A 12772-nucleotide genomic window follows, 5' to 3' on the forward strand; every position below is an offset into this window, starting at 1 on the left:
CTGGGTCCCGGAGACTAGGAATGGCACAGGGCCCAAACTAGGAGTATAGAATGGCGGGGGTGGGGGATGGGGTGGGTGATGGAAGGCTGAATGTCGCTTAGGGAGTCCCGGAGCTGAGAGCTGCGCTATAGACTTACCCCAAGAGGCCTGAGGATAGTAGTGCAGGCTAGGAGAGTTAGACGGTGGTGCAGGCTCAGGGAAGCAGAGAGAGGTGAGGGCGGGGCCAGGACCAGAAGCGGTGCTCCTGGAGCCCAAGAAAGGGACTGAGTTGCTCTGGGTGAGAAGGATCAGGAAGCAGTATTGGTTCCCCAGGTGTCTGGGGCCCCAAGACTAGGAATTGCGCAGGGCCCAAACTAGGAGTATAGAACGGTGGGAGGGATGGAAGGGTGAATGTGCGTTAGGGAGTCCCGGCGCGGAGAGCTGCGCTATAGACTTACCCCAAGAGCCCTGAGGATAGTAGTCGATTCTTTTGTTTTTAAAACGAAATACTTTTATGAATTGAGAATACCATATAATGTACTTTCAATGTTTTTTATTTATTACTTTAATTTTCTGTGTATGAGTGTATTGCCTGAATATATGTAAGTGCAGCCATGTCATGCAATGCTTGCAGAGGTCAGAAGAGGGTGCCAGATCCCCTGGAACTGGAGTTACACAGGGTTGTTATCCATCATGTGGGTGCTGGGAACTGAACACAGGTCCTCTACAAGAGCAGCCAGTGCTCTTAACTGCTGAGCCATCTCTCCAGCCCCCATAAAATGTATTTTAGTAATGCCCATTCCTTATTCCTCCCCTCTAACTCCTTCTAGATCCACCCCATGCCCTATTTCCCTACTCCCTTCCAAACAAAGTTGATCCTTTTAAAATAAAAAGGTGCCAAGGGTGGGTATAGGGGAGAGAAGCAGACATACAAGAACAAGTGTGGGCTTCTCTAAGAGAAACCCATGATTAGGTTTCTTTACACTGGGGATATATAGAATTTTCTTGGCTCTCAAGTTACAATTTTAAAAGTTGCTAAGAAATCATCTCCATCTTTCTAATGTTACCCAAATAGTGTAATTTGTAGCAAGGTTCAAAGTTGAAGAATTTTTCCCAGTAAACAAAGCTGTGAGATGGATTTGTGAAGGGAATTATTTAAGTCTAAGACAGGGGAGTGCTAGGAACATAAGGTTATACATTATTTTACCCTAAGTAAGTATAGCTTAATTGCTGTCCTTGACACCCTCGATTGAAGCAGCTTTGGGAATGCATCATCTGGCCCTAAGTGAGCACAATTTATTGTCTTTGACAAGACATCTTTTAGAAAACACGAAGTGTCTCAATGGTTCATTAGGTCTGTATCAGTAAAATCTAGAAGTCTGCTGCCCTTCTCAGTCATAAAACCACATCAAGTCCCAAGAGCAGAGCCGCCTCCAATTCCCAGCCTTTTCTCACCACATCATCATAGTTCACTTTCTTTCCTGCTTCAGAGGGTGCATGTGTATATCTCAGGGTACATAGGAGCAATAGATAGATAGAGCAATAAATAACAAGAAGGGGCTCAAGCAAGATACAGTCCTCAAGAACACACTCTCTGACTTATTTGCCTCCACCAGGCCCCTTCTTCCACAGTTCTACCATCTGCTCAAATTTGAATCCATTTATAAAGGCAGAGGTCTCATGACTCAGTCACTTCCCCAAAGTCCACCAGCTAGGCAACCAAGCTCCCAGTATATGAACCTGGCACAGAAGGCATTTCATATTCAAATCTTAACAAAACAAGACTGAAAAAATAACTGAGGAATGAAGAAAAAGGAGAGACAAGACCTCAGAGAGGTTAAGCTTATACTAAATTACAAAGTATATCATAGGAGTTCCCTGGAAAGAAAAGGGATGAAAATTTCATTTTAGAAATAAAAAATTTCCATAGCCAGAAAGTCATAAATGTAAGTCACTATGGAATTCAGCATGGAGATTCCTCAAAAATCTAGAAACAGATCTACCATATGATCCAGTCATACCACTCTTGGGCATATACCCAAAGGACTCTGTATCCTACTACAGAGATACCTGCTCATCCATGTTCATTACTGCTCTATTTTAAAAAGCCAGGAAATGGAAATGATGTAGATGTTCACCAACTGATGATGGGACAGTGAAAATACGGTACATATACACAATGAAATCTGGTTCAGCTGTTAAGAAAAATAAAATAGGGCTGGAGAGATGGCTCAGTGGTTAAGAGTACTGGCTGCTTTTGCAGACGACCCAGGTTCAATTCCCAGCACCCACATGGTGGCTAACAACTGTCTGTAACTCCAGTTCCAGGGGTCCGATGCCCTCTTCTGACCTCTGCAGGCATTGTACAACACAGGTGCATCTACATGCAGCCAGTGTACTCACACATAAAATTTAAAAAATATGCTTATAAAAGGAAAACAAAATCATGAATGTAACAGGTAAATACATGGAACCAAAAACAACCATCCTGAATGAGGTAACTTAGACTCAGAAAGATAAATATCGCATGTCTTCTTTCATAGATGGCCTTTGAATATTTAGGTGTGTGTGCTTAAATTGGAAAATCAATAAAGGCCAGGAAACTAGTTAGGTGCAATGGGGGGGCAGGCTTCCTGGGAGGAGAGATAGAATGCAGTGATATAAAGTGCATGAGGAGAATAATGAAAGAGAAAGTACTAAATGGAATGGAGAATCAGATGGCAGAGCAAAGGAGAGAATACATGGAAGGATAGATAAAACTACAGACTTTTGAAAAAATCATATGGAAACCTACTGCAGAAACTTCCATATATACATATATATGACATATATAAAAGACTTTTAAATGGATTTGGTCTATAAAGGAGCAACAATGCTCCTACTAGATACTGCAAGCTAACAAATTAAAAGTCCAGTACCAGGAATAACTTACCTCTTTTGGAGTTGTTGACCAGTGAGTTCTCATAGATCCCTAAACATTACAGGCTATTGTCAATGCTATTGGTTACCCTCCAGAACTTGACAGTAATACTGTCCCTAATACTGAGGACAACAGATACTTGAACCATCGAACATGGAGAAATGAAGCTGGTACTGACTTGATAACTTCATCCTTGCTAGTCAGGTTTTAAAATGCTGGAAGGTACTAGGCATGCTACTACAGGAGAAAAATAATCACTAGTCTTACCCAGTTGTGAATCCTGTGAGCTACAATAATGACTGGCCTGGCAAGATATGCCCACTGGTGCAACAGAGACACAAATGTCATGAGAGTAACCTTTAAACCACTTTATGACTGGATTTAAGGCCCATTCTCCAAGATGAAACTGACACCTGGCACTGTTACCTGGGCCAAGAACCTGTGACTAGACAGGTCACAGGCCCTAGGGGAGAACCTATTACTTTTATTCTGCTAAATGAACATAGTGTTGTACCGATTCCTAGTGACTTATCATTATACCCATAGATTAGTGAATCTCTCAAACCTCAGTAGAGAAGCTTATTTTGGCAGTAGACAGCAGTTAACACACAGACTCACAACTGGTCAAGTTGCAGAGAATAAGAGACTGAAGAATGCTTAGCTAAATGAAACACCTACATCACATCCTCTCCTCCTACTGCCTAGGGATCATCCTGGAAGAGTGGGTGGAAAGACTAAGAGTCAGAGGCAGTAGATAACTACAATGAAACAGCATTTTCTTTTTTTTTCTGTATTACTTCCAATATTTTAATAGTTAACACCTTTTCACACATATCGACATGATGTGTGGCATCTGTCACTTATATGACACTTTGTAGAGGAGTTTGTTGTTGTTTTGTTTTTGAAACAGGGTCTCATGTAGATCAGGCTAGAATTAACTATGTACCTAGGGATGACCTTGAAGTCCTGATCCCCCTGCCTCCTCTAAGAGCTGATTTGCTTTTCCTATGGCCCCCTTCACAAGCAGCTGCTGCTGTTGCTGACAGTCTGGAGGAGTGTTGTGTAGAGCTATAGGAGCACAATCTTGCAGACAAACCCTACACTCAGCCAGTTTGCATGCCCTAAAATTGTTCCAGTGTTCCTGGCATGCATGTGCTGTTGAATCTCCCCTGCAAAGGCCCTCCTTCCTTCTCTCTCCCTTTTGTACTCCAAAACTTTCCTGGTAGCCCCTACCTGAGAGAGCACTCTCAGGCCCTTGGAGAAGAAAGAGCAGCCTGCTTCCAGGGTGCCCATTCTGGCTCCTGAGAGTTGGGCGGGAAGGAGAGTGCAAAAGTTATGCCCCAAGGGGAGGGCTGGCTGTTCTTTGTCCATAGCTGGGGACAGGGCTCCTGGCAGCTGGCTTTGGCCCAGGCCTTGGCCTTTGTTCCCCTGTGATCTTCTGGCACCATCACAGGCTTTTAGTGTCATACTTTCAGGGTCACATGGCCAAATTTTTGCACAGCGAAACAGCATTTTCTGAACATAAGAGGATAGGTGAACTTATGAACTCATAGTGGTTGTGACAACATGCACAAGACCTGTATAATCTCAAGCTAGACAAAATTCCAGCATAAAGAAGGGAGATGGGCATGATGTTCCAATATAAGCTGAAGAGCTATTGATAATTGATAGCTGCTGGAAGAGGGAGAGGCAGTTTTCTTTAAGAGTGTGATCCCTGGTAGGTCGACCATGCTCCAGTTGATGGACACACACTCAAGAGTATATGAGCAGCACAAATTGAACTTAATGGATAAAAGAAAAAGGACACAAAATTAGGTGGGTATGGAATGAGAGTGGACCTTGGAGGAGTTGAGGGAGGGGGTTTTATATGATCACAATACACTGTATGAAATTCTCAAAGTACTAATAAAAATAAATTAATTAAAAGAGCTATAATAAATCATGGTCTACATGCAAGAATTTCTCCAGAATCCACGTCTTTTTCCCTTATGAGTAATTTATATATTTTTAATAAGGCCTAATATCATTAGTAAATGCCTATAATAAATCTTAGCTATAAATAATATACCTATATGATATATACATGCATCATATGTGTGTCCTGTTGGCCTGGACTTTCCCTTTTATCTTTCCCTCAGGATGAAATCTCATCAGATAATCAAGAATTGACAAATCTCTACATAAAGGATTTGATTTTCATGAAAAAAATGGATATTTGTTGAGAACTTATGCAATGATCAAATACTAAGTAGTCTATGCTAGGAACTGAACAAGCCCCTAAGGATTCTATATAGAATGCACAGCTGTCTGCTCGGCCACAGACTTCATTGTGTTGAGCCAATGGGGTGAAGTATAAATGTTGGACTCCATGCTGAAATGAAGCATAACTGTCTTTATTCCCAGAACATGAGCGATGTCCAAGTTTAACTTTAAGGCACTTGCATGCAGTGAGTATCTCTTTATTATAACCTAGTTCTATTTTTTTTTGCTTTAGTTTATGTTATTTTTACTGGCCAGTGAACATGGAAGAAAAGCTGTTTCCTTTTACAAAGACTTGTACATCATACAAGCACGGTGAACACAGTCTATCATACTTTTTCTCATGTAGTCACTTCTTAAAGCTTGTTGTGTATCTCCTCTCTTATTTAACATGTTTCTATTACTGTGAATACCTCCACAGAGTTCAAATTTTCACTTCAGGTTTGTTCTGGGTATGGTGCAGTGCCCTACAAAGGAGAGATAGGGAGGATTCTCCTGACCTCATAAAAAGCTCCAGGACCAGTTCTGGAAACTTAAGAGTGATAATCATTCCTCTCCAGCAAACCAGCTATGAACTAGGTGATCACTGCAGGCCAGACACCAGAACTGAAGTGTGAACCCTTTCAAAGCTTAGGAAATTGGAAACAACAGAGTCAAGTTTTAGCTGCTGTTAGCTAGAAATAGAAGGATCTAGGTGGGAGGGTTTGGGACTGGACACACGATGGTATTGTGAGCAAAAAATAGTGGAGGGTTCAGGACAGAACAGGAGGAAAAGACACTCGGTGAAGCTTCTGGGTCTTATTCACTCATCAGTGTTTCTCAGTCACCTGGGTGTGGAAAGATGTTGCTCATTAGAGTGACTTTTGCATATGAGAGCTGTAAAAACAGAGGCAAACCCTGGACCTACTGAACTAAACAGTACATGTGTTTCAAGGGAGAGGCTTTGGGGACTCAATGAAGAAAGCTTCTCATTGTTATTGGAGAATTCAGAATCTATAGAGTAGAAACCTGACCCTACACTCATACTATTTTTTAACCTTAAGATTCAATACAAAACTACGCTAAGAAAAACCTGAAAGTGTGATTTTTCTTTCCAGCATGGGCCTGGGTTTTAAAGGGAAAGCAAGAAAGCCCAGAAGGTTGGGCATTCATGTTCATTTATTCATTCTTTCATCAAACAGTTAAATATGTGTGTGTACTAAGCATTGTGCTAGCTTCTGAATACTCAGAGAGAAATAAGATACATCATGGAACTTAGTTTCTCATAGAGGGAGACATTCACGCAAACAAATCAATGAACTAAATAATTAAAAATGGCACTATGACCCAGTACAGCAAAAGAAAAATGGAGCTGAGATATAATCAGGGTAGAAGACAATGCAATAATCAGGGTGATTATTGCTAGTTGCAGTAACAAATGAACTCTCAGATCTCCAAGATTAAGCAGAACAAAAAGTATACTTCTTGTTCACTTCAGTTTGTAGTGGGTCTGCTCAGGACGGGTGAGTTTGTGTCACAATGACCTGCTGGATCTTTCACTATAGGGCACTGAGAATCATTTGGCTGGAGTATGAGGAGAAAGTGACAGAGCAAAGACTTAACCTCTCATAACCGTTTTGACCCAGAGCAGTAGAGTATGTGGTTACGTGGCCCCAAGTAGCTGTAAGGAGGACCAGAGACACAAATTAATGATATTCTGAAGATATTTAAAGCAGGAATTGCTGACCATTGTGTTTCTGTCCCACATGAAATGGTCATTCTGCTTGGGAAGGACAGGAAAGGCTTCAGAGAAAAAAAATGATCTTTGAGTAGGATGTCTAAAGAGAAGCAGGTATTGGGCATTAGAGTGACATGATGGCCTGGGATAAGTGAAGCACCTGGGAATGAACTTGGGCTGTTAAAGCCATTTCCTCCCACCTAGAGAGTGTCTTTCCAGAACTCATTTGACTTAAATCATTTACCTTTCTACTCCACAGCCACTTTCATCATTCCTAGTCATCCTAAGAGTTTCACCTTTAATGTCACTTGGTCTTAGAGGGTCTTCTGTAATCAATGCACTAGAGGAGGTTCTCCTACTATATGGTCCCATAGTAGCCACTGATTTTGTTGTAATTATTTAAATGCCTGTCTTTCTATTACTGTAAGTACCATAAGCACAGGCAACATGTCTGGTTTTACTCTTCATTGTTATCTGGTGATCATTTCTGTAGCCCCTTCATAAGTATTTGTTGAATGAATGAACCTACCTTTCCAAAGTGTCCTCTCAATATTTTTAAGTCATTTGTGTGGTTTGTCAGTGAGCAGATAGTTTTCATTGTTAGGCATTCTTTTGTATACTGGAGTTAGTGATGGACAAAACATTGGAGTTTTTCTTTGATCATAATTGCCTTGAAAGGACATGGTGGCTAATTCATCATAGCTGGTCTGGGATTTTTCTGGTTAAAGTTTTGTATGACAGGAACCTCTCCCTATCTCTACTCCCATCCAGGACAAATCAAAACAGGTCATTACTCTGGAGTAGAATCTATTTCTTTCTTTTTAATTTTTTTTTCATTTTATTTATGTGTGTGTACATGCCTGCTCATCTATATATGCGCCATGTGCAAGAAGAGGCCAGAGAAGGCATTGGATCCCCTGGAACTGGCATTATAGGTGGTTATGAGCTACCTGATGACATGGCTGTTGGGAACTGACTCAGGTCCTCTGCAAGAGCATCAAGCACTCCTAACCACTGAGTGATATTTCTAGCCCTCTGTTCCTTATCTCTATCCCAGATATCTACAACCTTTCTGACACAGATTAATTTTCTTTGTCTTTCTTTTTTCAGAATCTCTTGTCACAACAACACCGATTGAAATAAAAAACACAAGTTGCTGCTTCACCCAAGAGTGGTGTTTTTACTCTGCCCCTTCTTGACGGCTCAATGGGTCACTAGCAAAAGTTCCATTGAGTGCTTTTAAAAGGGGGAGAATCTTCAAAGACAATATGTTGAGTGTAAGTGGCTGGCATTGTGGGTAGATGACATGTGGATTTGGATGAATTAATGAATGAATGAATATAGGTGTTTGGTAACAGATGTTTTCATCATCTGAAAGGAAGGATAAGAGACACCTGGAGATCTCAGAACTGCAGGCAAATTCTGCTACAACATAGCCCTGGAATGGAGGAGTACTGCCATATAGGCGTTTGAGGTAGTAACACTCTGCTTTGGCCACTTGTTAAATGAGACTGGTTTGAAGTTTTCTGTGGATGCGGATGACAGATTTCAGGTTACGCTAGCACAGAAAGTACTCATCCCACTTTGTCAGTCACTGGTATTGTTATCCCAGGCTACATCCTCAGGGAATGTTAAAGTATAAATTAATATTTTCAAGACTTTACTTTGGGGAAGAAATGTGATAAGCTTTGAGGTTATTGCATGGAGAAGGAGTGTGGATAGGTGAAAGTAGTCAGAACTTTATAATTACAGTTAATTATATTCTCAAATGATTTAATAGATATAATATAGCTTAAAAAGCTATCTTTTACCTTTTACTTCTTAGATTCCTATATATAAGGGTCAATTTTTTTCAAATCACTATTTTAAATACAGGAGAGTAGCTATGTATTCTTAGAAATCTATTCTCTTCTATTTTATGGAATTTCCTCCAGCTCCAGCCCCACCTCTATTCCTTGTGAAAATAAGTCACATTGTGGAAGACTCTTCCAAGCATTTAAGAATACTCTGTCCGTATGCTTTTGTGGCAAGCATCCCTTATTACTGTGTTAGAAACGTCTGTTCTTCCCATTAGATATACAGATATGTATTCAAATAGCTATGAGATTTTTAAGCTACTCAAGTTCTTCTCTTACATAAAAAGAAAACATTATTTATCTCATAGGTTTACTGAAAGAATGAAGTGAAATTCCATAGGCATCTCCTAATATACTGTTCAGTACAAGTGAGTCTTTGAGAAATGTTCATTGCCTCCCTCTTCCCTTTCTTTGAGGAAAGAACTATGTATACTTTATTTACTTTTGAATCTCCAGCTCAGGACTTGGCACAGTGGGCCACAACTGTTTACCGAGTTGAATTGTCAAAGACTATCATGGTCTTGAGGAGTGGCAAAGGCTCATTTATGATGGCATGCTGTAAGATGTGGGAAACAGTGAGAGGCTGGCACAAAACATTTGCAGTGTTAAACACAAGCTGTAGTCATCTCACCGTTTTTTTGTCTTTACTGATTTTTGTATTACTTACTTTTCTTATGACTGTGGCCAAATACCTAATAAGAAGCAATTTAAGGGAGACAAGATCTATTTTGCATCATGGTTTAAGGGAATATAATTCATCATAATGAGAAAGGCGTGATGGTTCCATGGTAGCAGGAGCATGGAGCAACTTGCTTATATTTCTGCAGATCAGGAAGTGGACAGCTCAGACAGGAAGCAGGACCAGATGACAGCTCATAAGACCCACTCTCTCCTAGTCACCTATTTTTTCCAGCTAGGCTCTACTTCTTAAAGGTTCTATAATATCCCAAAACAGCACCATCAGCTGGGGAACCAAGCATTCAAATACATGAGCTTGTAGGAGACAGTTCACATTAAAACCTTAATACTGCTTCTGTGCTAACTACGCCAGTAGCTTCTTTTATTCTTTCTTCTGTTCATATTTATACCAGTGGCAAATTTGCATTTTAGTAATTATCATATTGTGCATATAATAAAATTATATACTCATGTTTTGACTTCCCAGCTGGATTATAAATTCCTTAAGAGAATGTGCTTTATGTATCTTTGTGCCTTCTGTACCTTTAACAGTACTTGGTATATACATCTCTTCTGGATATATGAACAGTTGAACTGCTCTCACTTTGACATAACCATCTGATAAGAAACCCTTCCCTAATATGATGTATTATTCCTGTTCAACTAAACTGGAAGGTCTTTTAAAAATATAAGCCATGTTTTCCCTGTAGGACCCAGTTTTTGTTCAAGCATATTGTGGGTGCTAATTGCATACTATATAATTGATAAATACATATTCTTCCATAAGAGGGAGATGCCATTTCATTCCATAAAGGATATTCCAACTAAAGATTTATAAGTTCTGGTATGTGAGACAAAATTTGATTCCAGTATAAAAAAGAGCAAAAAATTTTCTTTCTTCTGAAAAATGAAAATCAAATTACCATTATTATAAAATTTTTAAAGCAAAAGCTAGACCCAAAATATCAACACCCAGAAACAATCAACTACTGTTAATATTTAGTGAACATTATTTCAGACATCTCCCTATGCACATATTCAGAAAAGAGATGGATTGCTAGATAAAAATGATTTTTATGAGGATGGGATCCTAGTGTGCAGGCCAGTTTTATTAAAAAGTAGTGAATTTAATTTTACTTGAATTTAACAGAAGACTGAAATTAAACTACAGGAATTGCCAACCTTTGGATGAATATTGTTTTGCCTCAAGAGATACTGATTCCCTGACTCTGTACTATGGAAGATAAGATTATCACTATTACATCTCTGCCTATCTTTTCCTCCTGAAATTCCAGATATTCATTGGTTATGGCTTTCTTTCATGAATGTTGTTAACTGGTACATGCTGCTCTATCATCAACATTACTTCAGCTATTTAAGGTCCATATAGAGAGAGTATAACTATATATTTACTTAAATGAATTCAGCGCCCCCATTCTTCCCTTTATTGTGAACTCTCTATTCTCGGGCATTTTTAAATTTGATTTTTCTCATTGTTAGATTGACACTTTAGGAGGACTTACAAGTGCTGTGTTCCCTGAGTTCTGCCTTTTGCCTTTTTATTTGAAAAAGTGGTTGAGTAGTTATTATATATTTGCATCAACACTTTATACTTGCTTCATTATATTTTGATATAAAATATTTCTGTGGAATCCCAGACTTGGCTCATTTTTCCTTCTTATGAACATATCTCATCTTCCTGTCTATAAACCCAAAGAATTATTTATCCTTGATGATCAAAAGCATAAGCCTCATTATAAGTCACTTTTAAATATTTTTTCTAGAACACAGTATGCACCTTTTGGTCTATGGATTCAGCTCTTCTCTTGTTTCATGGAAATGTCCCTGTATTATATTTCTGAATAACTTTTCTGTACAATTTACTAGTTCCTTCATAGACTTTGAGGATTTTAACCAACCTAGTTATATTGTGTTTGTTTTCCTGAACATGATGTATCTCTTTGCTTTTTAAACTTTTGATTCACTATGATTACAATACATGCCAGCGATTCTATTTTCAGTTATGACTGTTTTATGCAAACTTATTTCTGTTTGTTAGTCCTAGAATGGTGTTATTTTGGTTCATAATATAATTATTCAAATCTTCCATTTTCATTCTGTTGTGCATTATGTTTTCTTTAATTTGTTGTTGATTGAAATCATATTATATTGAGTTCTAATGACCAAACACTCCAAATGTTCTTGTGTTTCTTGAGCTATGTTTTTCTTTCAAGTGAATTTTTAAATTAAAATCTTTGTAACTTCACATGAAGTTATAAGAAATAATATAAGGATGTCTTACTTGGGAATACAAATGAGACTGTATAGGTCTTATTATATATAATAGAGTACATTAAATTGGGTGGGGAGTACAAGAGGAGGTGCAGATAAGGGAGCAGATCTAAATACCATCGAATTGTATAAAGGTCACAAAAATTCAATAAAAATGTATAAAGAGGTCCTATGTAACTTTTATCCAATTTCTCACAAAGGTAATACTTTATAAAACTATAGAACTAAGAGAGTGTTCCAAGATGTTGGGTTAGAAGCCACCTTTGAGGGTTGATGCCAGAATTTAGAAAAGTCAGGGATACAAAGGATAAAGACAGGAAGAGTGAGAACAACAGAAGTCACAAAAGGGATTGTAAAATAGCTGAAAAAACTGATAAATAGAAAATCCATGCAAGGAGAATGAACAATCAGTCCTGCCAGCTTCCCAGAAGGGATGGTGGGGGCATGAGCCAAAAACTCTTCCATGAAGTAAGCCAGACAGTACTGGGGGGCCGGGTGGGGAGAGGCAGTCAGTCCTGGATACAAGACAAAGCCACAGTTTTCATAAAATTTTAAATGAACTTGGGAAATCTGGTGTAAGACTGACTCCTGTGTGACAAGTTAACATTGGAGAAGAAGCCCGTTTTGGCATTCTCTTGAGAGGGGCCATATTGCTTCAGACTTATTACTCTGGGTACTTGAAAAGAAGAACAATCACAAGTCAGAGACTGGGGAAACAATGCCACAGCCCGTGGGTAAGAGATGGATGTACAAGGCAGTCATGGTTTAGGAGAGTTCTGGACAAACACACGTTATAAAGCCCAAGTAGCAGGAGACCCAGGGGGTGAAGAACTCAGCTATTGGTGGCCTTACACTCTTTTGCAGAAGTGGGACAACTACAGAGAATGAAAGTCCCCAGCCATAGGGTAGTAGCTGCTCAAAACCCATGGCTGGCGTACAGTTTTCCTCTCTTTCTTTCTTTCTTTCTTTCTTTCTTTCTTTCTTTCTTTCTTTCTTCTTTCTTTCTCTCTCTCCTTCATTCCTTCCTTACTTTCTTTCTTTCTTCCTTTCTTTTTTTTTTTGGGGGGGGAG

At 39.2% G+C, this 12772-nt stretch overlaps 1 non-coding gene across 1 annotated transcript; it reads right to left on the reverse strand.

Moving 5' to 3' along the window:
* Nucleotides 1-7989: 7989 nt before the first annotated feature.
* On the reverse strand, nt 7990-8124 carry LOC115072257. The gene has a single exon (XR_003851317.1). It is a non-coding gene; the product is annotated as a small nucleolar RNA SNORA21 (small nucleolar RNA).
* Nucleotides 8125-12772: the final 4648 nt, after the last annotated feature.

The sequence above is a fragment of the Nannospalax galili genome, unplaced genomic scaffold (assembly GCF_000622305.1).
Source record: "Nannospalax galili isolate Female #2095 unplaced genomic scaffold, S.galili_v1.0 scaffold280, whole genome shotgun sequence".
Classification (NCBI taxonomy): domain Eukaryota; kingdom Metazoa; phylum Chordata; class Mammalia; order Rodentia; family Spalacidae; genus Nannospalax; species Nannospalax galili.